Raw genomic sequence first — 23,624 nt, 5'->3', positions numbered from 1 at the left:
GGACCCTGGGATCATGACCTGAGCCGAAGGCAGACGTTTAACGACTGAGCCACCCAGGTGCCCCTATCTATTTATATTTTAAAGGCACATTGCTACAATGCCAGTTGAAAGTTTCGTGTGTGTGTGTGTGTGTGTGTGTGTGTGTGTGTGTGTGTAGTGGGAAGTGATGACATGTGGGCTGGCACACTTCACCGAAGGAGGCAAAGTTCTGACCATTTGAGAGGAGACCACTCAACAGGGCTGAAGTTAACCCATTCAGTACCTTTGTATGAACCAGAAAAAGGATCCCCGGGAGTGTGTGAGTTGACTGGTGGATGCCTTCATGCTAATTAGAAAAAGGTAGCGCCCCCTCCAAGTTGGGTAAAGACTGGATTTCATTCTTTACTCACCCCCTCAGGCAATGTCCTTTGTATGGAAAACAGCCTGAGAAACTGTGAGGGCCCAGTTCCTAAATGTTACTGTGTTTCTGCCTTTTTCCTCAGACCCTTAGTGTTCTGCCTGGGGGCGAGGTTGATGGGATGGTGGGGGTGGGGAGAGTCTAAAGGTCTGGTGCTAGAGTTCCAGGAGGCAAGCAGAGGAAGAAAGCCAGGGAGGGGAGAAGGTCTCACCGGGAATATATAGACTTTCCCTATAGGTGGACTTTCCCGTAATCCTGTGTTGCACTAAGGAGGGCGACCAGTACCCAGATTCCCAAGCCTGTCAGACTCAGCATCTTCAGAGAGTGAGCTTCCAGTCCTCCACCATGATGGGGTCACAAAGTCTTCTGGTCGTGAGGGGCAGAAGAGGAAATGGGGGGAATCCCCAGGGTCCAAGTGCTCAACCACACTCTTATTTTCTTGTCCACCCCTCCCTGCTTCCTTCCAAGACACAGTTCCAGAATCTTCCTGGACTTTTGCATCTCTGCTGGCTTCCCACGTCTTACCTGCTTTGCAGACTTAGAAGTCAGGCTCTCTCTAATGAGCCTGGGCGACTTCCCTGCATCCACGTACTAAACGGCTCTCCGACTTCTGTTGCTGTGCCTCACCTACTGTTTTCTCAAATTTTCTTTGTCCTTTTGTGTTTGTTTTGTTTTTATGTGTATAATGTCATTTAGTAGGAAATGGTAAAGAAGTAGAAACAAGCACAGATGCTCAATTCGTTGTTGGAACTTCATCACTTCTTTATCATTTGGGTCAAGGTTTCTGTGTTACTAAATTTTTGCATCTACTCATTCTGGTATGAGTTCTAAATTTGGTAGTTAAGGATTTGATGCATTTTGCTCAGGACTAGTTGTTGTTTTTTTTTTAATGTTTTATTTATTTATTCATGAGAGTCAGAGGCAGACGGAGAAGCAGGCTCCCTGCCTAGCAGGGAGCCCGATGCGGAACTCAATCCCAGGACTCTGGGATCATGACCTGAGCCGAAGGCAGACGCTTAACCATCTGAGCCACCCAGGTGCCCCAGGACTAGTTGTTGCATTGCTCTTACTGTCTGGATCTTTTGAAAAAAGTAATTAAAAGGCTTACTGCACAGAATCTGTTTCTGATTTTCATTGGCAGTAGCTGGGTGTTGGGGTCCATTGCAAGATTGTGACGATGAAGTAGATTTAATCAAGGGTGAAGGAACAGCTTTGCTGGATCCATCTTGGTAAGCACATTCATGCACTCGGACCTCATGTCATCCCACAAATCTCGATTGGCCCCTGTGGGTTTTGGGCTGTGTGCGTGTGTGTGTGTGTGTGTGTGTGTGTGTGTGTGTGTGTGTGTGTGAATATCCTACTGAGATTTCCTAAGGATCTGAGGAGAGCTGGACAGCTAATGCATGACTGCACCATGACCAGGAGGGGTTCTAATCTCTAATGTCTGCTCAAACTGTGAGTTAATGCTGCAAATGAATGCAGAGACGCACTCGACCAAATCGCGTCTTTACTGGCCTGGTTGTACTCTGCAGCAGCACTCTGGCCAGTCAATAGAAAGTAATACCCTTTACCACCCACTTGACCTGAGTGATTCTTCTTTGTGGGTGAATATGTACTTGTAAGATCTTAATTACAAGCCTGAATATCTAATTTAATAAGATTACGGTGATCTAGGGTGCCTGGGTGGCTCAGTCGTTAAGCGTCTGCCTTCGGCTCAGGCCATGATCCCGGGGTCCTGGGATCGAGCCCCGCATCGGACTCCCTGCTCCGCGGGAAGCCTGCTTCTCCCTCTCCCACTCCCCCTGCTTGTGTTCCTTCTCTCACTGTCTCTCTCTCTCTGTCAAATAAATAAATAAAATCTTTAAAAAAAAAAAGAAGATACGGTGATCTAGAAGGCTGAGGATTACTTCTTTCACCACAGGATCTGTTTGAATATCAGTAAGTGTTTGCATGTGCTTGTGTGTGCACATGCGTGTACACATGTGTATTTATGGGTAGAATTGCATATCTAAGCTATGATTGCAGATTCAGGCAGTATTATTTGTAAACACAGTTCTTGTTAACAAAAGTAACTAAAGAAAATTTTAAAAAATGAGGCTTGCTAAAACCCATTTAGAGAAGATCCCCTTCCCTTGGTGCTGAAGGCTGTCTTGCATTGCTGTAGATTCCACCACCTGAACTGTTTCTTTACTTAGGCGCTCTACAGGCAGTTATTAGGATGTCCCCAGAGCCTTTATAAATGTGAAGAACATTGATCGCCCTGTGAAAGGAGGGGGTTTACAGATTTCTTTATGCTCTGTAGAACGTATTTCGTATGAGGATTGAGGATTTTATGTAGAATGAAAGAATGAATGATGATATGAAGTCTTTGGTTCAAATGTCTTTCACACACACACACACACACACACACACAACAACAACAACAACAACAACAACAATGCAGCATCATCTTTTGTTACTCAGATGACAGAAAAGTCAAGTTTCTCCTTGCTGATGTTTCTTACCATTGGGTTGTCGGATTGGGAAAATAAACTGTAGTGTGATCAGCTTTCAGTCTAGGGCGAGTGTTTTTAGTACTTGAGGTGCATTGAGAGGTTAAATAGAGTCAGTATTTGGCACAAGATTATCCAGAGAGCCAATATTGTACTGATAAATTTGAAAACGGTCTAATCCAATACTATCTAGTAGAACTTTCTGTGAGGATGGGAATATTCTATATCTCCACTGTTGGATCTCGTAGGCACTGCCACATATGGCTGTTGAGTACTTCAAATATGTGTAGTGTGACTGAGGAATTGAAATTTTGTTTAATTTTAATGAATTTAAATTTAAATAGCTAGCCTTTTCCTCCCTGGCTGCTTGAAGCTCGCCCGCCGCCATCATGAACGGAACAGTAACTATCCCAACCCGGAAGTTCATGACCAGCCAACTACTTCAGCAGAAACAAATGGTCATTGATGTTCTTCATCCCAGAAAGGCAACAGTACCTAAGACAAAAGTTCGGGAAAAACTAGCCACAATGTACAAGACCACACCAGATGCCATCTTTGCATTTGGATTCTGAACCCATTTTGGTGGTGGCAAGACAACTGGCTTTGGCATGATTTAGGATTCCTTGGATTATGCAAGGAAAAATGAACCCAAACATAGACTTGCAAGACATAGCCTTTATGAGAAGAAAAGGACCTCAAGGAAACAGCCAAAGGAATGCAAGAACAGAATGAAGAGTCAGGAGGACTGCGAAAGCCAGCATTGGTGCTGGTAACAAGTGAGCTAGAGTTTGCACAACAGAAGGAGTAAGCATTCTGCAGTGACTTTATCTGTGGTGATAGTGCAGATTGTTCAGGAGAGGGTTGATCAATAAACTAAGAACCTCAAAAAAAAATAAATTTAAATAGCTAATAGATAATAGAGTATTCTTTTACAATTGCCTGGGAATGTAGATAGCAGAATACAGTTATTTTGGGTAGCAGGTCTAGTTTATAAAACAGAAAATTGCCAGTAGCTTGACTATGACACAGGTCATTTATTCACACACCGATTCAACAAATATTAAGTACTCACTAAGTACTCTACTTACTGTATTATGCTACCTGTTGAGGTCAGCAACTTTTCTGAATTGGTCCTGAAATAAATGAAAACTTTGTAAGGCCACAACATCTTTGTGAAGCTGACCAGTTAGGGTTAGAACAGGATGGAAAGAAGAACATGGCCCAGAAAGCCATCAGGGACACTGCCTACAGCCAAGGACAGAGGACAGAAGCCCTAATCAGTTTGAAAAAAATGATGTATGTCAAAAATTAACCAGGAGACAGAGTTCGAGAAGCTAAAACAGAAACAAGGGCCAAAATCAAGTAGAAATTGTTTCAAGATTAGCAGCGTGAATGGCACATCCCAGGAGACCATTGTTCAACCAGGATACAATGTTGTTCCAAACTACAGCCGAGTGACCATAAGCGCGGATGAAATCCATCTAGCAAGCAGATGTCTGTTGACTGAAGTGTGAGCCCACCGCTCACTGGTTCCCATGCACAGTGTCCTGGCTCCGCGGGAGGGGAGGGCAGGGTGAATATGTGATATGAACAGTGACTCTGCTGTTTTGCCAGCCGTTCTGAAACCCCTCTGGTCCTGAGAGTCCTGGCTAGATTCTGCATTTCCATACAATATCTAGCAAGGACTTTTCTTGGCTTCTTTTTTAACTGAGTCTGTGACCAAAAGACTACATGACTCATGAGTCTGAGATTGTGGAATGTAACAAAAGGATCTTTTGTTTTGTTCTTTGTAATTTTCTGAACTCAAAGGATGGACTGTAGCCAAATGTTCCCAAGTTTGGAACCTGATATACAAAGTGGCCCTTGACTTCTAAGGGAGACAAGAATGGGAAGAGAACAATAAGAAAGATGTTACTCTCTAGTCATTTTGCTTTAGGGGCTGAAACTGACATGCAAATAATTCCTTTCAGAAAAGTTGTCACTTACTTTCCAAAAGTCTGTGAATGTTCAGGTTTGTGGGATAGTAGACGGTAAGAGTGTTCTGCACTTGGTTAAAAATATAGAAAACTGAATACAGTTACTTTCTGATAGCACAGTGGGACATAGGCAGAGCAAACCTATAATTAATCAACAGCAATGTTAAAAAAAGATCTTTAAGATTAAAGGTTCAGAATCCACCCTTTTAAGCTTCCTAAGAAAAAATATTCTTGTGAGAGTTCCTTCTCACATCTCTTGATGCCTGAGTGTATGTGAGGATTTCAGAGCTGTAAAGATAGAACAGGATTTCTGTGTCTCTGGAATTTTTCCTTCTTCCCTGGACAACTGTTTGCATGCATAGCTGTATCCTCATGCTAAGGAGGGTCCAGAGAAAGAAATGCTACTTCCTGTTACAGTGAGACAGCACACCCCAGCTCCTGCACGCAGGCAGTTCCTGGGGGGAAAACCACTTTGGTGTCTCCCATTGGGAAGCCCGTCTTCTCTTGTGCTCCCTCCAAGGAAGCAGGACCAGCTGCTTGCCACATTGACAAAGTACTTAAAGACGATTCTTTGCTTATCAGCCTCCTCTTTCTTAGGTTAAATAAACCACGTTTTTTGTCTTTCTCTTTGGGGCCAATTTTCTTATCATTTTTTTTTATTCCCTTAATCTCTTTGATCAGTCTTCTTAGGATTCCTTCCAAATCCTATAGATGTTTGCAGACGTAAAACAGAAGCTAATCATTACCCTTAACAAAGGCTAGCCCGGTGCTGAGCCTGACGGGGCAAGATTGCCATCAATCATCAGTTACATGCTGAAAAGACTTGCACAGAACTCGGTTTTGAAAATCATAGTGTAGCATCCTTGGATCCTTGGCTTGTTTAACCCTGTTTTTCAGGGGCATGGGGTTTTTTTTGTTTTGTTTTGTTTTGTTTTGTTTTTTCTCATTGTGGACACTCAACACCAGGCTTGCTAATAAGTCTTTATTGGCTGAGGACTGTTTTCTTTAGAGAAATCCTCACTGTTGAATCTTTATTGTTGCATCTCTTTGCCAACTTCTGCAACACCATTGCCATTTAGAATTTTATTCGGTCTTCCGATTTCTCCACCCAGTTTGTGCAGAATGAAAGTTGTCCCCGTTCAGGCACTCATTGGTTCTTTCCACAAATGTTTATTGAATCCCCCCCCCCCTTTTTTTTTCAGGCACTACCTGTCCTGCCCGTGCGCATTTTTAAGGTATCGATCACAATACTTTGGAATCACCACTACCACTTCGTTGCAGCCTAAGGCAAAAGTGCATTGGCCTCATTTTAGGGAAGTGTAGTTAATAAAGCATAAAAAGGTCTTCATTAGAACGAGAGACTGAAAAGACCACATTAGGGTGATGTTCTGATATTGGAGCAGTCAGTGACCCGAGCTTGCCAGGGCTGGTCTGAGCATTTACCCCGGGGGCAAAAGTGAAGCCACACTTAACCGTTTCTTGGGTAATACCAATTAACAAGAGTTACGAGAGAAGTCACCCTCTCGCGTCCACTTGCCGGTCAAAATCTGAATCTCCTTTTTTCACTTACCATTCTGGTAACTGTGGGTGTTCCTAGGGTTTATTTAGTTCTTGGTGTTTGGTTCTCTCTGTTCTTTCCTTGGGTAATATGAGCCTGTGCTACAATTTCAACTCTTTTTCTCTGTATTTATGTTTATATCTTCCCTATCCAAGACTCGGTCCTATACCGTTAACAGTCTCAAAAACCATTATCTGAAATGTGTTCTATCTCAAATTTAGTACATTTTATTCTCTCCCAAATTATTGGCCAGTTCTGATAGCTGCATTCTTTTGCTGACATATACATCCTTCACTTAAAACCTCCTTCATTTTTTTTTTTTTTTTTATTCTGCCCCCCTTTCCTTCTGTTCTCTCTCAGGATCACCTGCCTTGGTGTTCCCCCATCATAATCCATACTAACCATTACGGGTGGACTGAATTTCATCATATCATGCTTCTCCAAACCTTCCAGGGGTTCCCTGTCATCTACAGGACGGAGTCACATTTCAGGACACACAAACCTGGGAGCAAAACGGGATCAGAATATTAAAGAGCCTCGCTTCTGTCACTGCCCCCAGCTCCCTTCCGATTCATCCAGTCAGTTCCCTGAAGGGCAAAACCTTTGAAAGTCAGGACAAGGAAAAAGAGTACCCGTGGTTAGGGTCTGAACCGGAAAAGGCTAATTCAAGAATAGGATGATTTGGGCAGAAGAGAGTTTAAGCACGTTTCCTAGCAAGGCCTACAGAAGACAGTGCACGTGGGCAGGAAATAAATAAGCTACCGTAAGAGGGAGAACAAGAGCGACGGAGGAGGGCGTGAAGCATAGACGTCTAGAGGGAAAAAAAAAAAACAGTGAAAGCCCCAGGGCTGCCTGGTAAGTTAGTATAAACGAGTGTTTGCATAGAACCTTGGCTTCTGATGACTTGGCTTCCTACAACTCTCTCAAGCTTGTTTTCAGTAGGCCAGGATTTAGGGGACATAGTTCTGCTCAGGATTTAGAACTTTTCCTCTTGGTAGAAGCCTTTCTGCACCTGTTCAGTAAGATATTTCTTCACCCTGTGGCTTGGCCCTGCTCAGCGTGTGAGACACGGAGGCAGGCACAGGAAGGCCACGCGGAGGACCACCTGCTCTTTCACCACCTCAATAGTCCCTTTCCTGTCTTAGCTCACACTCGGAAGCACATTCTTACTGATGTAGAGACATCGTGGTGGTCCCCAGCTTGAGCCGAAGCCAGGCCCGTTACCCAAATTCACACACGTCTGGGCTTGTCTCGTTGGGCCGGTGTAACTGACCAGCTGGCAGACGGTTCATGGGAAAGATGGGTCAGAACTTCTGGAGAGAGAACGCTTTCACAGGGTGGATGGAGTTAGACAGACTTAGTCTGATAATACAGCTTTAGTGATTGTTGGGAGTGAACTGTCTGAGAATATCACAGTAGCCATCGCTTGGTTCGTCTACCAGCCATTCCCACTTGAAAGGCCAGGTGAATCCTATGGAGACATAGGCAGGAGGGAACTTGAAAGAAAAACAGAGAGCTCTGCACTACGGTCTTGGAAGCCTATGGGGCAACACTGCTCTAGTACTCGTGTGGAAAAATACAACACTGAATCAAAGAGTGCGGGATTCCCCGCCAGCCATACACTTTTCATGCCACGTACAGTGACTTCTGCATCTCATGAACTTCAGAGAGCCCAGCGCAACTTTAGCTCTTCAAGGACTCCGGCTCGTCGGCACGAAAGCACCGGGAGAAAGTGGTGTCCATCGGAAATGGGCACAGTGCTTGGCAGGGGCAGCAGCATGCAGCAAGTTATGGTGGCAAATCAGTGATCTGTCAGCCAGTAAATACACTCAGACACTAGCGAAGACTTCAGAGCCTGAGTTTCAGACATCACGGGGATGGGAGGGTAGCCAAAACAGAAGAGGAGAACGTCAGGCCCCGTATAGTAGCTCACGGGGCTTGGTCAAGAGCGCACACGTGAGATAAACCTTAGAGATCGTACATACTTGTGAAGGGCTTTGCAGGGCATCAGAGATGCTGTGTTCTAACAGGTCGGATCAAGAGGCAGCACCACATGAATTCTTAAGCGTCTTGGGCTTAGAAGAAGGCTTTGTCCTGTTGGTTGGTTGGTTGGATGGATGGTTTGTTATGGAACTCTTGAAATGAATGATAATTGAAATTTTAAAGAGCAAGATAAGGTGTATTTTAGAAATAAGGTATGCATTTTTTGTTTTAATAAGCTTAAAGAAATGGTAACTGGGTCTGTGGAAGCATTGATCTGACGTTTACTGCCTACTAAACGAGATCTATATCTACAAAATCCTTTTATACAGTGCCAGGAGCTTAAGTAGATGTTCAGTTAAGTATTACTGTGCATACACTTCTAATCTTCTCCTTTCAACCAGAAAGATGTTTATAATTTCAGGGAGGATGGGGATATAACATTTGCTAGGTTTGGACATGAACAGAACTTCAAGCCTGAATATGCATCAGATTCAACCGTGGAGCTTTTTAAAAATAGAGATGCCTGGGAGGATCCCAGACCTTCCGAATCAGGATCTCTGGCTAGGGGACCCAGATACTTTTAAAGTGTTCCTCAGATGATTCTGATGAGCAGCCAAGCTGATGAACCATTGATGGGAGGCTGGAGAAAGTGGTGGTTTTCTGCTTTATAAAAAACAAAGCCAAAAGGATTATCTTTTCTTCCCTTGAGGATGCACCATGGTCAGATGGAAAAAGTATGGCACTGAGGTCTAGTCCTGGACTCAGCTCTGCTAAGGGAGAAAGTCAGTTAATCTCTTTTCTCCCAGTTTCTCAGCAGCTTAATGGAGACTCTGATTCTTGCTGTCCAGAGCTGTGACGCAGTAAAGGAAATGAAGCTACTCTACCATAGGAAGCTGACCTGTAATAGACAGACAATGACCATTACTTCCTCTCAGGTATCCTCTGCCCCTCTCTCTAGGTAAACAGTTACTCTCCAAAACAAGTGCTTTAGCTCCCCCCTTTCACAGTCTAATGGGGGAGATGAACAACAAACCAAGTATACCAATATTCGTTCAATTACAACTTTGTCAGTGTCACAGATGTAAATTACATGTTAGAGGGGTCGCTAACAAGATTTTCTGACCTAATCTACACAGTATGTTAGCCTTCTGTTTCAGCTACATTTTGTTCTTCATATTGATGTATTGAACTAATTTTTTTCTCCAGTGTTAATGCAGGAAAGCTTATTGGAGGGAATAGAAATCCCTTATCCACAAGTATAAATGAACAAATGCACACTATATTTTGCCCTTAGTTATATGTACATATGGATGTTACTTCCTATTACGGATAAATATGTACACAATGCCAAGCTTTTTGAAAACCCTTTTTAATGTATTTTAATAAAGAATCAAGATTTTAAATTTTATTTAAGCTGTTGGGTTAAAGTCAAAAAGCCTGGTTCTCATTATGGTCTAACTTGGCTGAAGTGACAATGAAGAAAAGTCCAGAGTCAGTTTTATTTGGCAACACTAGAAAGAGAAGTCTCTCCTACCATGTTTTTTAAAAACAACTTTCAATTAAGTTTCATTTGGGATTCGGGCCTGTCTTAGTTACATACTTCAGAAAATTAAGATTTATAACAGAACAGTCCTAGTGTCCTGACACCATTAGGCAGAACTATAATCTGGTCATTGTTTCCCATTGTGTAAAAGTCAGTGTTCCTTTTCAAATGGCATGAGAATTGCCTCTCAAAATATTCTGGCATTGGCGATCAAGCTTTGTTAGGTGGGAAAATCTTTATTCAGTTTTCACGTTTCGAAGTAACTTAGGCAGACATCTGTGTCCTTAACAAACCTAGAAGACATCTCTTTGCTGAATGGTATAGATGCCCATGCTGGAAGATTCTTGATTACCAGTAAAAAATATTTGAAGAAGAAGAGAATGGCTTGTGGAAATCACTTCTTAAATTTGTCAACTTGTATTATGTATGTATGTATGTACGTATAAAACAAAAGGCTATTTCGCTCAGTTTATGTTGTGTATACATAAGATAAATATCAAAATGAACCTCTGAGACTGCATCATAAAAATTAGCACATTTAAAGCATTTAAATTCTCAAAGCATTGCTAAAACATTAAACCTTTTCGATATGTTCTCAACTAAATATTATTATCCCCATTTTATAGCCAGTGTTATAGACATCCAAGGGTGATGTCGAATTTTGTTAACAAATGGTGCATCAAATATGTGCGTGCGTGGTAAAAAAAAAAAAAAGAAAACATTGATACATTTATTCTTTCCTTATTATGTAAAGTCTGTTTGTAATAAAAAGGAGTTCTGTACATAGGGCAATAGATTTATGCACAGTGAATTCATAATGATTTCCCAGATGTTCATATTTAACTAGCAACCATTATGAAAGGAGTAAGGCTTTCTAAGGTTATCTTCCTGATTAACAGCTTTCACCGTCCCTGGCTGGGTGATTTTATAGTCTGTCAGGGAAATTAACCATGTAGCCTCCAGATCATAGCCACCGTAATAGAGACAGAATATAATTTCACACGTTTCCATCATAACTTGAAGTGAAAACCAGACATTACTTGATTTCACTTAATGATTTATGTTCCGCCGTAGATATATTGACTTACCCAAACTATGAAGGGAAATGAACAGTTTGTCAAAGTTGGCATATAGTTTTTAATACAAAATTATGGCCATCATCATCGCAGATGAAATGCATGGCCACAAGAGCACTCTCAAGGACCTCATGGCCCATGATGAATTTTTCTTTCTTCATAGTGCCATTGAGTATGGCAGTGTATCAGATTTCATTTTCTAAGGAAAGCATCTCTGTGAAACAAACTAACCCAGTAGGAAAGAGGGAACTACTAAATCTGAAAAAATATCATTCCACTTTATAGGCAGACTAAAAATTATAGTGATTTTTCAACAGTCCCAACAACGCAGTGTTGCCGCGAATGCGTGGACCTCCTTCAGCTTGAGTGGCTTATTATAATCAGACTAACTTCTCACACCATGTAAATCCATTATAGTTTATGACTTAAATCCATGAGAATTATAATTGAGAGAGCCTTACCCAATCAAAATCAAATTTAATTATATGTTCACATTATAATCTAGAGAACAGAGGTTTTAGTTTAAAATCAGCCTCATCTCTTTGTTCTGAATGGAAAATAAAGAACCACTTTTTCCTTCTCAATTGTGACAGACTTGCCAAGAGTATGAATCTCCCCGTGCCTCTGGTGGTCTACATTTAGACAGTCCCCAACCCATCAGCCTCCCTTCTGCACCCTCTAAGCCTCTGTATGGCTTTCCTGGGACTGTGTGTGAGCGTGCTAGGGCCACCATAGCAGAAGTTCCACAGACCGGGTGATTTAAACCACAGAAATATCCTTTCTCACAGTTCTGGAGACTCCCAAGTCCAAGGTCAGAGTATTGGTGGGAGCTCCCGCGGCCTCTTGCCTTGACTTGCCGACAGCCGCATCCTTGTGTCCTCAACGTGGTCTTTTCTCCATGTGCATGCATCCCTGGCATCTCTCTGTAGGTCCAAATTTACTCTTCTTGTAAGGACATCAGTCAGATTGGATTAGGGCCCCACCTCAACAGCCTCATTTTGCCTTAACCACCCTTTCAAGGCCCTGTCTCCAAATACAGCCACGTTCTGAGGGGCCGGGGGTTAGGGTTTTATCGTATGAATTTGGGGAGGGCACACTTCAGCCCACAACGCCCTGTACACATTGCTCCCGCTCTCCCTTGCGTCTCCCCTTTTTTCCTGTTTCCTTGCCTTTTTCCTTTTTTTAATTTAATTTAATTATCAATTATTTATTTATTGATCACCTACATATATGCCCGGTACCGAGCTAGCAGCTGAAGATACAATAATGAACGAACGATAAACTGTAGCCCTTTTCCTCACAGATCTGGAGGAAAAAGCAAGGAAGTAGCTCATCGCGCCAGAGAAGGAGGGTGTTCTGATCAGGGCGCACATAAGGCGCTGTGACAAGACAGGGCAAGACTACCAAGACCTGCCTCGGGGAATCAGGGCATCTGCACTGTAGGTGCACCCTCTTCACTCAGTCTGGAAGGACCAGTAGCCGTCGGCCAGGGGAAAAAAAAAACTGAGAGAACATTCTACAAAGAAGCGACATCCACGAGAGCCCGTAGGTGGGGGAGGTGGTGGGACAGTTGGACCCTGCAAATAACTCAGTAGAATTCTAGTGAAGGTCAAGACTGGGGCAGTCTCAGAGAAATACTAAGTATTGGAGAAATACTAAGTATTTAGGACTGCTTGGAAATAAATTAACATGAAAATAAAGTTGTGATTGGAAAGTAAGTCATATTAAAATCAAAATAGAAATGACAAACTCGGAAAAAAAAAAAAAACAATTGCAACTCATAATAGAAAGGGCTAGTTTCTTCAGTATAGGGAGTTGTACCACTCAGTGTGAAAAGGCCAGTAATCTGGTACAAAAACAGGCAGAGAATAGAGAATTGAAAGAAAAAGAAATGGAGGTGGTTCCTACACATATGAAAAAAAGATGCAAAATAAAACCATACGTTTTTACCTTTGGTATTGGCAAATATTTAAAAATTTGATAATATGGGGCACCTGGGTGGCCCGTTAAGCAGCCAACTCTTGATTTCAGCTCAGGTCTTGATCCTGGGGACCTGGGATTGAGCCCTGTGTCAGGCCCCGGATTCAGCATGGAGTCTGCTTGAGATTCTCTCTCTTCCTCTGCCCCACCCCCCTCCATCTCTCTCTCTCTCTCTCTCAAATAAATCTTTAAAAAAATGAAAAAGATAAAAGTTTGATAATAATATTATAAAGGTAAATAGAAACAGATACTCGCCTACATTGCTGGTGGGAGTGTCAAGTGTTACAATCTCAATAGAGGAAAATTTGGCAGTATCCCTGAAAATTATCAGTACACATTCCCAAGAATCCAGTTTCTGCAAAATAGCCACGCATGTGTGAAGTAGTGTTTCTACAGGTTTTCACCGCGGCACTGACTGTAATGGTGAAAGCTTACTACCTAATAATAAACGATATGCATTAAGTATTTTGAGGAAGGCATCATGATACTTGCAACATATTTTGAAATTAATAAAAATATGAGGGATGGATGAAGCAAGTATATAATAGAATACTATTTATAGACTCTAGCTGGTAAGCAAATGTGTGTTTACTGTTAAATTCAACTTTTGTTTATGTTTGGAAACTTTTATAATAATGTGTTTGAGAAAGAAGATGACGAGGAATCTTAAAATCTCTCCAGAGGGGAGTGGCTGATTTTACTGATGGTGCATCCGTACCCTGGATCACTACAGCTGTTTTAAAAAAGAAGAAGACCGTTGCTTGCGTACAGACAGGGAAGGCCCTCCAAGATACATTATGAAGTGAGAGAAGAAGAATGTCAGTGGCTATGTTTGTACACCACCATTTGTGTATAATAGCTCCACAAGGATGCACAAAAACTTGGGGAAAAAAAATATAGCCTCTGGTAGGGGAACTTCATCTGGGGGATGGAGTGAAGAGGAGATCTGTTATTTGATATATTGTTGAGGTTTGAATCATGTGCATTTACTGTCGATTCAAAACCAGAGCCTAAAAACATAGGGGTAGTTACCGGGCCACTTTTGATGTCTTACTTTATGTAATCGTTAGCTGCCATCCTGCAAGATGGGGATGTCACCGGCACCACGTGCAGAGGGGGGAAAAGGTTTCTGAGAAGCTCAATGATTGTTCGAGGTCACACAGTGAGCACATGAAAAAGGCAGAGGGGGGGACATAGGTCTGTCTGATTCCCAACCCTTTGCCCTTGGCATCTGCTTAGTAGTGATGGGTAAGAGCCCTGCATTCCAAGCGGGGGAGGCAGCTGCTGGAAGGGGAAGCTCTCGCCGGAGACCCGAACCAGTGCAGAGCACCGTGGCGCAGAACGCCCGTGAAGAGTGCCAGGGAACGAAAGGGAACATGACAGGCCAGGTCATAGAGGAACCCTAGACCCACATCAAGACACGTGTCCTCCATCTTACAGACGCCGGGAGCCGTGCTTGGTGTTCAAGATTAGTTACTTTGCAATCGTGGATGCTGAGGGAGAGAGAAGAGACCTGACAAATTCCGACATCCGGCTTCGTGGGGGGCTTTTGCTGCCCTTGTTTTCTGAGTGCCAGTCGAGTGATGGAATGGGGAACATTTGGTGACGTTAGAGTGCTTTTCACTGTACGTGGCCGTGCCTCCATTTTATATGCATGCCTGAAGACCCTACCTGTGTGTAACAGACACCTCCCAAATAGAACTTCCACAAGTTACTGCAGCAAGAATTATGGCCAAAGGGGACTTGTTCCTGTCAGAAAAGGCTGCCAACACTTCTCTCGCTAAATCCCACCTTCCTGTAAAAAGAAAAGAGTAATTTTAAAAAGTAATAATAATAGCTAATAGAAGTAGTTGGCAGTATGTAGGGTTTACCATGTGCCAGAATTTCCCAACTTCTCTGTTACAATATTGTAACTATAATTATATAATTATTATTCTAAATATGCTATTTAATATTAAACCATAGAACTAACTATTATAATTAAATAATACAAAAGTTCTGAATGATGACTATTACAAATATGCTCTTTAGTAGCAACATTTCCCTTGTATTTTGTACCACTTTAGCACATACTATAATACTCACATGGACTCACTTAAATATAGTACTACTGATTGGCATTCAAGGATGACTTCACTTTAATAAGTCAAGCAGAGAAAGTCAATTATCATATGGTTTCACTTATTTGTGGAACATCAGGAATAGCTTGGAGGACATTAGGAGAAGGAAGGGAAAAATGAGGGGCTGGGAATTGGAGGGGGAGACGAACCATGAGAGACGATGGACTCTGAGAAACAAACTGAGGGTTCTAGAGGGGAGGGGGGTGGGGGGATGGGTTAGCCTGGTGATGGGTATTAAGGAGGGCACGTTCTGCGTGGAGCCCTGGGTGTTATACGAAGACAATGAACCGTGGATCACTACATCAAAAACTAATGATGGACTGTACGGTGACTAACATAACATAACAAAATTAAAAAAAAAAGGATGACTTCACTTCGTTATTTATAAAAGTAAAAAATTGGAAATAATGTAAAGATCCACAATAGCAATTTGATTAAATAAATCATGCATTTATATTAAGAGATATTATATAGTCATTAAAAATAGAGTTTCAGGAGCACCTGGCTGACTCAGTCGGTATAGTGGACAAGTCTTGATCTTGGGGGTCGTGAGTTCAAGCCCCACATTGGGCATGGAGCCTACTTAAAAAATATATGGTTTCAAAAAAGTGTTTAATGGCAAATCAAGAAAACAGGACACAAAATTATATCTACAGCATGACTGTCAGTTTCTCAAGGATGTCAGTGATCAGGTTGTGTAATCCAGCTCTCAGTTGTCAGCCTTCATCACACTTGACCCGCCTGGGGTACTTGAGCGTTGATTGCTGGCACTCCCTCCCTTCATATGGTCTTGGATTAAAGTTCTAAGTGTATGTAAGATGTTAGTTAATATAGTGCTTGGCACAGGTGGCTCAGTCAGTTAAGTGTCCAACTCTTTGTTTTCAGATGAGGTCATGATCTCATGCTTCGTGAGGTCGAGTTGGGCTCCAAATTCAGCAGGGAGTCTGCTTGGGATTCTCTCCCTCTGCCTCTCTCTCCCCTCACATTCTCTCTCTCTAAAATAAGCCCATCAATCTTTAAAAAATATATAGTGCTTGGCACATAGTAAGCCTTTAATAAATATCATCTTGCTTACCTGTTATTTATTTTCATCTCTGGTGATATAAATATGTCCTCTTTATTAACAGGGATTTTGCTATAAGCTGTTCACTACTGAGTGAAACATTTTAGGGGCAGTAGATGTTTGGCAAAAGCTTGATTCTGAAGCTGCTTGTGATGTGAGTCAGTGGAAATTTTAATTGACACTGTTAAATAATTCCTTGCTAGTTTGAATAATTGAAAAAAATTTTAAAGCGTTCTTTTATCTTTTTCTGTGCTATTTTCTCACAAGTTTATATCAGGATGGTTAGAATTATCTGCCCAAATGTTTTTGGTTTTGTTTTTTAAAAGGAGTCCCCTCTGGGGTTAAACCAGCAGTTGCATAGTTTCCCAAGTGTGCATTCAATTCATATACATGCCATGCTATTCTGTTGGAAAAAATATAGTCCTCCATCTGAAAGTCTGACATAAATTTGACATACTTTCATGAAATGTGAAATGGTGGAGACTTCCAATCCTAAATTATTCTCTAAATGTTCATTTATATTAAAAGCCTCTGTAGGCACATGTACTCCAAATGTTAATATCCTAGGAGATTACTTACAATGGCCATTTGGACATAGCTAGAAAGGAGACTATGAAAAATTTATCAGCACTGGAATGGGGCTTGATAAGTCATCTTGGCAGAAACAGTCCTAAATTGTTTCAGGCAGATGGGTATCACTCTTCCTGTTTTCAAAGATGCTTGAGGAGGAAGGATTATATGACCCATTGGTATCTTACTGTAGTATTGAATGGTCAGCTGCGAGGGGCTCCTTCCCTACAGGTGTTACCATGTTAGCCTCCCTCCTTGCTAACACTGTGTTCTTGGTAGAGAACAGCTCACCTATATAATCACTTCTTGCATTTATTTATTTTTAAAGATTTTATTTATTTACTTAGCACATGCACAGGCGCTTGACAGAGGGGGAGAGAGAGAGAGAGGGCGAGCACGAGAATGAGTGTGGGGAGGGGCCAAAGGAGAGAGAGAGAATCTCAAGCAGACTCCAAGCTGAGCGTGGAGTCTCATGCGGGGCTCAGTCTCATGACCCTGAGCTCATGACCTGAGCCGAGATCGAGAGTCGGAAACTTAATTGACCGAGCCACCCAGGCGCCCCACAATTATTTTTGAATTTTCCCCTAATCCTTCATTTTCTTGACCTAAACTGTTCTTAAACATTTAACTTAACCATTGAGTGGCATTTTTTTGTTAAGATTTTATTTATTTATTTGAGAGAGAGAGTGAGAGAGAGAAAGGAAGAGCGGGGGGAGGGGCGGAGGGAAAAGAAGACTTCCCGCTCAGCGGGGAGCGGAACGTGGGACTCGATCCCAGGACCCCGGGATCATGACCTGAGCCGAAGGCAGACGCTTAACCGACTGAGCCACCCAGGCGCCCCTGGGTGGCATTTTTTTAAAAAGGTAATCAGATGGTTTATAGATTTCATTCTGAGTGCAGCAGTGAGATTGGAACTGTCCTTTCCTTCTGCCCGTCCTTTTGCCTTTTCTGTCCACTCTCTCTCTTACTCTCTTTCTGCCATTTATTCTGTCATTCAGTAAATGCTTTCCCGATCTCTAGCCACAGCAGCCGCTCTGCTAGGTGTTGGGAGTGTGGTGGGGAACAGGATCTATGTGGTCCATTGTCCCGTGGCGTGCACAGACAAAGGCAGCTCTGTCCCTCATTTGGGACAATGGGCAGTCATCACCTGCGTGCCAGTGTTGGAGACCAGACTATAACAGAATCATCATCAAACAAATAGAGAAGAGAGTGATGCGTCTGTCTAGGCCCTTAGTTGTGTCATGTCATTGACCTTCAGAGTTATGCATGTGTTCAGTATCACTTCGCTGGGGGTCAAATAAGAACCAGAGGGAAATTCAGTTTAGGAATGCAGGAGAGCTCCATGGGGGCAATCTTAGAAGAGGTTTAAGAGCTAGAACCTCCCACCCCCAGAAAAGTGCCTTACCAAAAGAAGAACATTTAAAAACGATTGTATCCTGGGCTTTGGAGGGAAGTATGCAGTGTCTTCCAGAAAGGATTGGGGAAGGGGGAGAGTAACTCAGTAAATCAGCAGTTATATTTCGGGATTAAGCTGGAAGGGGGAATATTTGACATTGTCGGTGCCAGTGTGTCTTTAAGTTTCTGCACAGTTTGCTTCCATATACACAAGTTCTCAAATAGACCTTCCTGGATGGGCCAGAAGGCAGGGAAAGCAGTGGAGGGGATTATAGGAAACTGGCTTTCGCCAAAAGACACAGAGCTCCCCCACCCCTACAGCGGCTGCGCCTCCACCACCACACCCTTAACCACCAACCGACTCACAAGCTAGTGATGGGGCAATGCTCCAAAGGCACATTGTCTCGTGGAATCATCACAGCCTACCAATGCGGTAGGCCATTATTAATATCCCCATCTCACAGATGGAGAAGTAAAGGCATGGAAAACTGATGTGATTTTCATTAGGTTGCACAGCTCGTAAGTGGTGGGTTTATTCCAACCCAGGTCTGTGTGACCGCGGGGGACACCGTCATAACCGCAGTCTGCGGTTCCGCTCTGCAGCCCCGTTTTCACTGGAGAACCTTCACTCAGGAACCCTCTGTTTCCCGCTGATCTCCAGCTGGGCTTTGCTGTTTTCCCCCAAGTCTAATGGATACACAACTGGCAACTGTAGACAGGAAAAGAGATTTACTAATAAAAGGCTTCAAAATAGTGCTTACTTACGGTATAGAGACCGTTCAAGATTAAAATCCAGATTTTCAAAGAATGGTGATTCATTTTGCAGCTGCAACTGCTATCCATTAACTGATTAACTCCTCTCACTGTTGACTGTTTACCCTCTTTTAAGGTTGCAGAAATATCTGGTTAATCCCACAGTTATCAATTGTAGAGACATTAGATTTACATATAATCACAGCTCAAAATCATGCCTGTGGATGTAATAAATGGTTACATTCTTTTATCAGTGGATTTAGTTTCCTAGTGGCCAGTAATTTTGAACTCGCAATGTGTGCTGCATTGAAATTAAATATTCATTATGATCTTTTGAAGTTTACATTGGAAAGTACTTCAAAAACTATCAGTACATCAAATTATAATATATTGCTTCTCTTTTAAAAAAATCTGATAGTGGTAATCCTTTGTGAATTTTGCTCTTTACAATTCTTTCATCAGTGCAGATGTTAGCAACTCACATGGGACAGCTAAAAAACGCCTCCTCATAAAAGCTCTAGAAGAAAGTCAGTCGTAAATCATGCACTTTAAATATGGGGAGAGCATCTTGCTGTCAGTTGTAGAGTTTCTCAAGAACAGATGATCGTGAAATGAAGGGTTTAATACTTCCATGAACAGAGTGCTTTCTTTACTGCTTTGTTTGCAGCTGATTGGACCCCTTCTTTGAAGGATGTCATTTCGGACTTATATTTTGTACTTTTCAATAGCCTTTTAAAATTACCAGGAAAAATATCCAAAGAAAATTCTTACACTCGTTTCGTTTATGTGTGTGTGGGGGGGGTGCTGGGAGACCCCTCAGACTATGCATTCATATTTAATTGCATTTCATATTTCATCTCGTGGCACTTGGACTTGACTGATGGCTAACAGTAAACATGTATAATTATTCGTTCATACACTTGGCCATTGGCAAGTGATTTTCATGGCAGTAATTTAACTGCTGAGGTTGCAAGTTGAGATTCCTCGGTTTTATTGGGATGCTGAACCTTACAAGCTTATGGTTGATAATGTTATTAACTCTCTCCGCATTTCCTCTGTAGTAAAGGGGAAAATTGGAACTACAGCATTTTAACAATAGTCCGTGTGTGTGTGTGGCTGTGGAGCCTCCCAGGGACTCACAGTGACTACCCCAGTACTCTCAGCTCTGCATTTCATTGTTTCGGGATACTTCAGTCTTGTACTTTGCAACAATGCATGCACAGAATCATTCTGCGTGTTGACTTCTTGGCTTTTGGTTTTTTAGAATATCCCCCTTTCTTTCGGTTCTTAGACCTCTGTTGGCATTAATTTTGGCTCAACCTCTTAGGAAAATGTTCAGAATTGCAGAAAAGCTGAAAAAACTCAATGACATTTATATACATCAGTTGTTAGCATTGTTTCAGATTGAGGTTTTTCTATGTACAGATAAATATATATAGATTTTAATTTATCTGTTTACTGTTTATTTTTCCTGAATCATTTGAAAGTAAGTTGGTAAGTTGCGGACATCTCGACGGGTTTTTTTTTTTTTTTTTTAATTCGGCATCCAGTTAAAAGTCACTCATTGCATTTGGTTGTTATATCTCTTTAGTTTTATTTATTTATTTTTTAAAGATTTTACTTATTTATTTGAGAGAGAGATAGCGGGGCAGAGGGAGAAGCAGGCTCTCCGCTAAGTAGGGAGCCAGATGCGGGACTCGATCCCAGGACCCTGGGATCATGACCTGAGCCGAAGGCAGACAAGTAACCGACTGAGCTACCCAGGCACCCCTAGCTCTTTAGCTTTAATCTAACGGTTTCTTCTCACAAACCCTCCCGGGCTCTACTTTTTTGTTATTTGTGATCTTGACTTTCTTGAAGAGTTTGGGCTAATAGAAGATCTGTTGATCTGAATTTGTCTGATTTTCTCCTCACTAGATTCAGGTGAAACTAGGGGTTCTCAAATTTTAGTGTGCTGTAGCATCATCGGGAGGCTTTCTAGACTCGGATTGCCTGCCCTGCCCCAGGGTTTCCGATTCAATAGGTCTGTGTCAGGGTCCACTCCCTGCATTTCCAACAAGGCCCCAGGAGACACTGATACTGCTGGCCTGGGGCCACACTTTGAAAACCATAGGCTTAAACCTTTTTGACATCACTGACATGCACTTCTTGCAACACAGGGCAGGGCTCAAGGTGGCAGCTTGTTCCACTACTGTTGATAAGCTTGATCATTTGCTTAAGGTACCGATTGCTCAATCTCTCTGATGTAGAAGATCATTTTTCTCCTTTGTAATTAGTAAGTTATCTATGGAACGATGCTCTGTAATTAATAAGTAATCTACAGGGAGCCATGTGAATTTCTATTCCTCAGCAACCTGCTTTTAGCACCCAGTGATAATCCTCGCCTGAATCAATCGTCAGTTCTCTTTCTTCCTCCTCCACTCTCCCTGTCCAGACACCCCTACACTCTCCCTCACAGCCTGTCTCTCTCACTGTCTCTCTCCCCTCCCCGCACGCCTACACACATACAATTTCTCTCTCGCGCTCGCTGCCTCCCTGCCCTCTCTTCCCCTCTCCCTCTTGTCTTTCTTCTTCCCACCTGCCCTGCTTCTGAGTTTCACTTTGGATTAAGATTTTTTTTAATTTGGTACATTATAATTTATTGCTATCGTTATTATTTGGGGGTCTTAAAATTTTCCAGATTTATCCGGCAACAGCCCCTTCTGGGTCCTTTTGAAACGACGCCATTACTATCGGGCATCGCCTTGTTTCTGGCAAAAGATGTTCAGCTCTCGCCTTGCACTTTTCCTGCTCTAGACCCGGAACCTGCCATTTCTCTAAGGAGAGCTGGCTCCTTTTAGTTGGGAATATCAGTTAGAAGCCAATATCTGGGTGCAGGGGGGTTCCAGTTGTCCTGGAATGTCACTGCTGTCAGAGGACGGACCCGAGATTTAATCTCTTCGGAAGCAATGATACTGATGTCTTCAATTCAAATGCAGCCTCAGTGTTCTTTCTCACCTTCCTCTGGTCCCCATTGGTACCCACATGCATTCTCAGCGAAAACTCTGATGCTCTAAAATAGTATCTTTTACTTAAACCATTTAAATATATATAAATGTAAATATGTAAATATGTATTTATAAATATAAATATGTACATATATATAAATATAAATAAATATATGTATAAATGTATATGCATATTTGCTCATTTGCTCCAGTACATACAGAATAGATTCAGAATTGCAACAGTGGTACTTCGACCAACAATAATGGAACTACTAGGAAAACCAGATTTCCTTATAATTTTGTGTCCTTAGAATTTCCTGCAGGGGCGCTTGGGTGGCTCAGCTGGTTAAGCGACGGCCTTCGGCTCAGGTCATGATCCTGGAGTCCCGGGATCGAGTCCAGCATTGGGCTCCCTGCTCAGCGGGGAGTCTGCTTCTCCCTCTGACCCTCTCCTCTCTCATGCTCTCTGTCTCTCATTCTCTTTCTCTCAAATAAATAAATAAAATCTTAAAAAAAAAAAGAATTTCCTACAGTGTCTAGTATTGAGTACAGTAGATAGTCTGAGTTCTGTGTTCCAGAGTTTCTTAAATTATCTTTTATTTGTGTTTGTGTTATCAATTTGATAGACAGTTTATTGTAGTTATGGCTGTTTTTATTCCATTTTAGATTTCTTTCCCAACTATTTTGATTTAATTTTATGTTTTGAATATGTGAAATATTTATATGGTCAAGGTCAAAATTATATAAGAATTGAAAAGTTTTAATCCCATTTGTATTTATTGGTCTCAGGTTTATTTTTCTCTCCTCTGTTTCTTTTGACAAAAATAAGTGTATGTACATTTCCCCTTCTTATACAAGAGGAGAATATTATATATCTTCTTTGGTACCTTTTATTTTTCATTTGACAGTATATTCTGGGAATTGCTCTAATATCAGTTTATAAAGATTTTCCTCATTCTTTCTCAAAAACATATATACCCCGTTGTGCACTGTAGATAATTCAGTGTCTTACAGATGAACATTTAGCTCATTTCAAAAATTATGTTGTGGTAAGTGATGTGGCTTTTAGCTGGCCTGGTTCATGTCTCTCAAGAGGTTTCAATCAAGCCATGGGCCAGTTATCTTATGGCTAATTGAGGCTGGAAAATCCACTTTTTAGCTCACTCACATAGTTGCTGGCAGGCCTTTCTTTCTTTTTTTTTTTCTCTTTAAATTTTTTATTGTTGTGTTAATCACCATACATTGCATCATTAGTTTTTGATGTAGTGTTCCATGATTCATTGTTTGTGCATAACACCCAGTGCTCCACGAAGAATGTGCCCTCTTTAATACCCATCACCAGGCTAACCCATCCCCCCACCCCCTCCCCTCTAGAACCCTCAGTGTGTTTTTCAGAGTCCATCGTCTCTCATGGTTCGTCTCCCCCTCCAATTTCCCCCCCTTCATTCTTCCCCTCCTGCTATCTTCTTTTTTTTTTCTTAACATATATTGCATTATTTGTTTCAGAAGTACAGATCTGTGATTCATCAGTCTTGCACAATTCACAGCACTCACCATAGCACATACCCTCCCCAATGTCTATCACCCAGCCACCCCATCCCTCCCACCCCCCACCACTCCAGCAACCCTCAGTTTGTTTCCTGAGATTAAGAATTCCTCATATCAGCGAGGTCATAGGATACATGTCTTTCTCTGATTGACTTCTTTCACTCAGCATAACACCCTCCAGTT

At 42.0% G+C, this 23,624-nt stretch overlaps 1 protein-coding gene and 1 pseudogene across 7 annotated transcripts in view; both read left to right on the top strand.

Annotated features, from left to right (window-relative positions):
• RNLS (renalase, FAD dependent amine oxidase) overlaps positions 1–23,624 on the top strand; it is a 268,904-nt gene that overhangs the window by 61,401 nt on the left and 183,879 nt on the right. The gene's annotated exons all lie outside the window — the stretch shown is intronic.
• LOC113922958 lies at positions 3,279–3,669 on the top strand (annotated as a pseudogene).

Source organism: Zalophus californianus, chromosome 15 (assembly GCF_009762305.2).
Source record: "Zalophus californianus isolate mZalCal1 chromosome 15, mZalCal1.pri.v2, whole genome shotgun sequence".
In the NCBI taxonomy this organism is placed as follows: Eukaryota; Metazoa; Chordata; class Mammalia; order Carnivora; family Otariidae; genus Zalophus; species Zalophus californianus.
The sequence above is the reverse complement of the archived record's forward strand: the minus strand, read 5'-3'. Positions and strand labels throughout refer to the sequence as shown.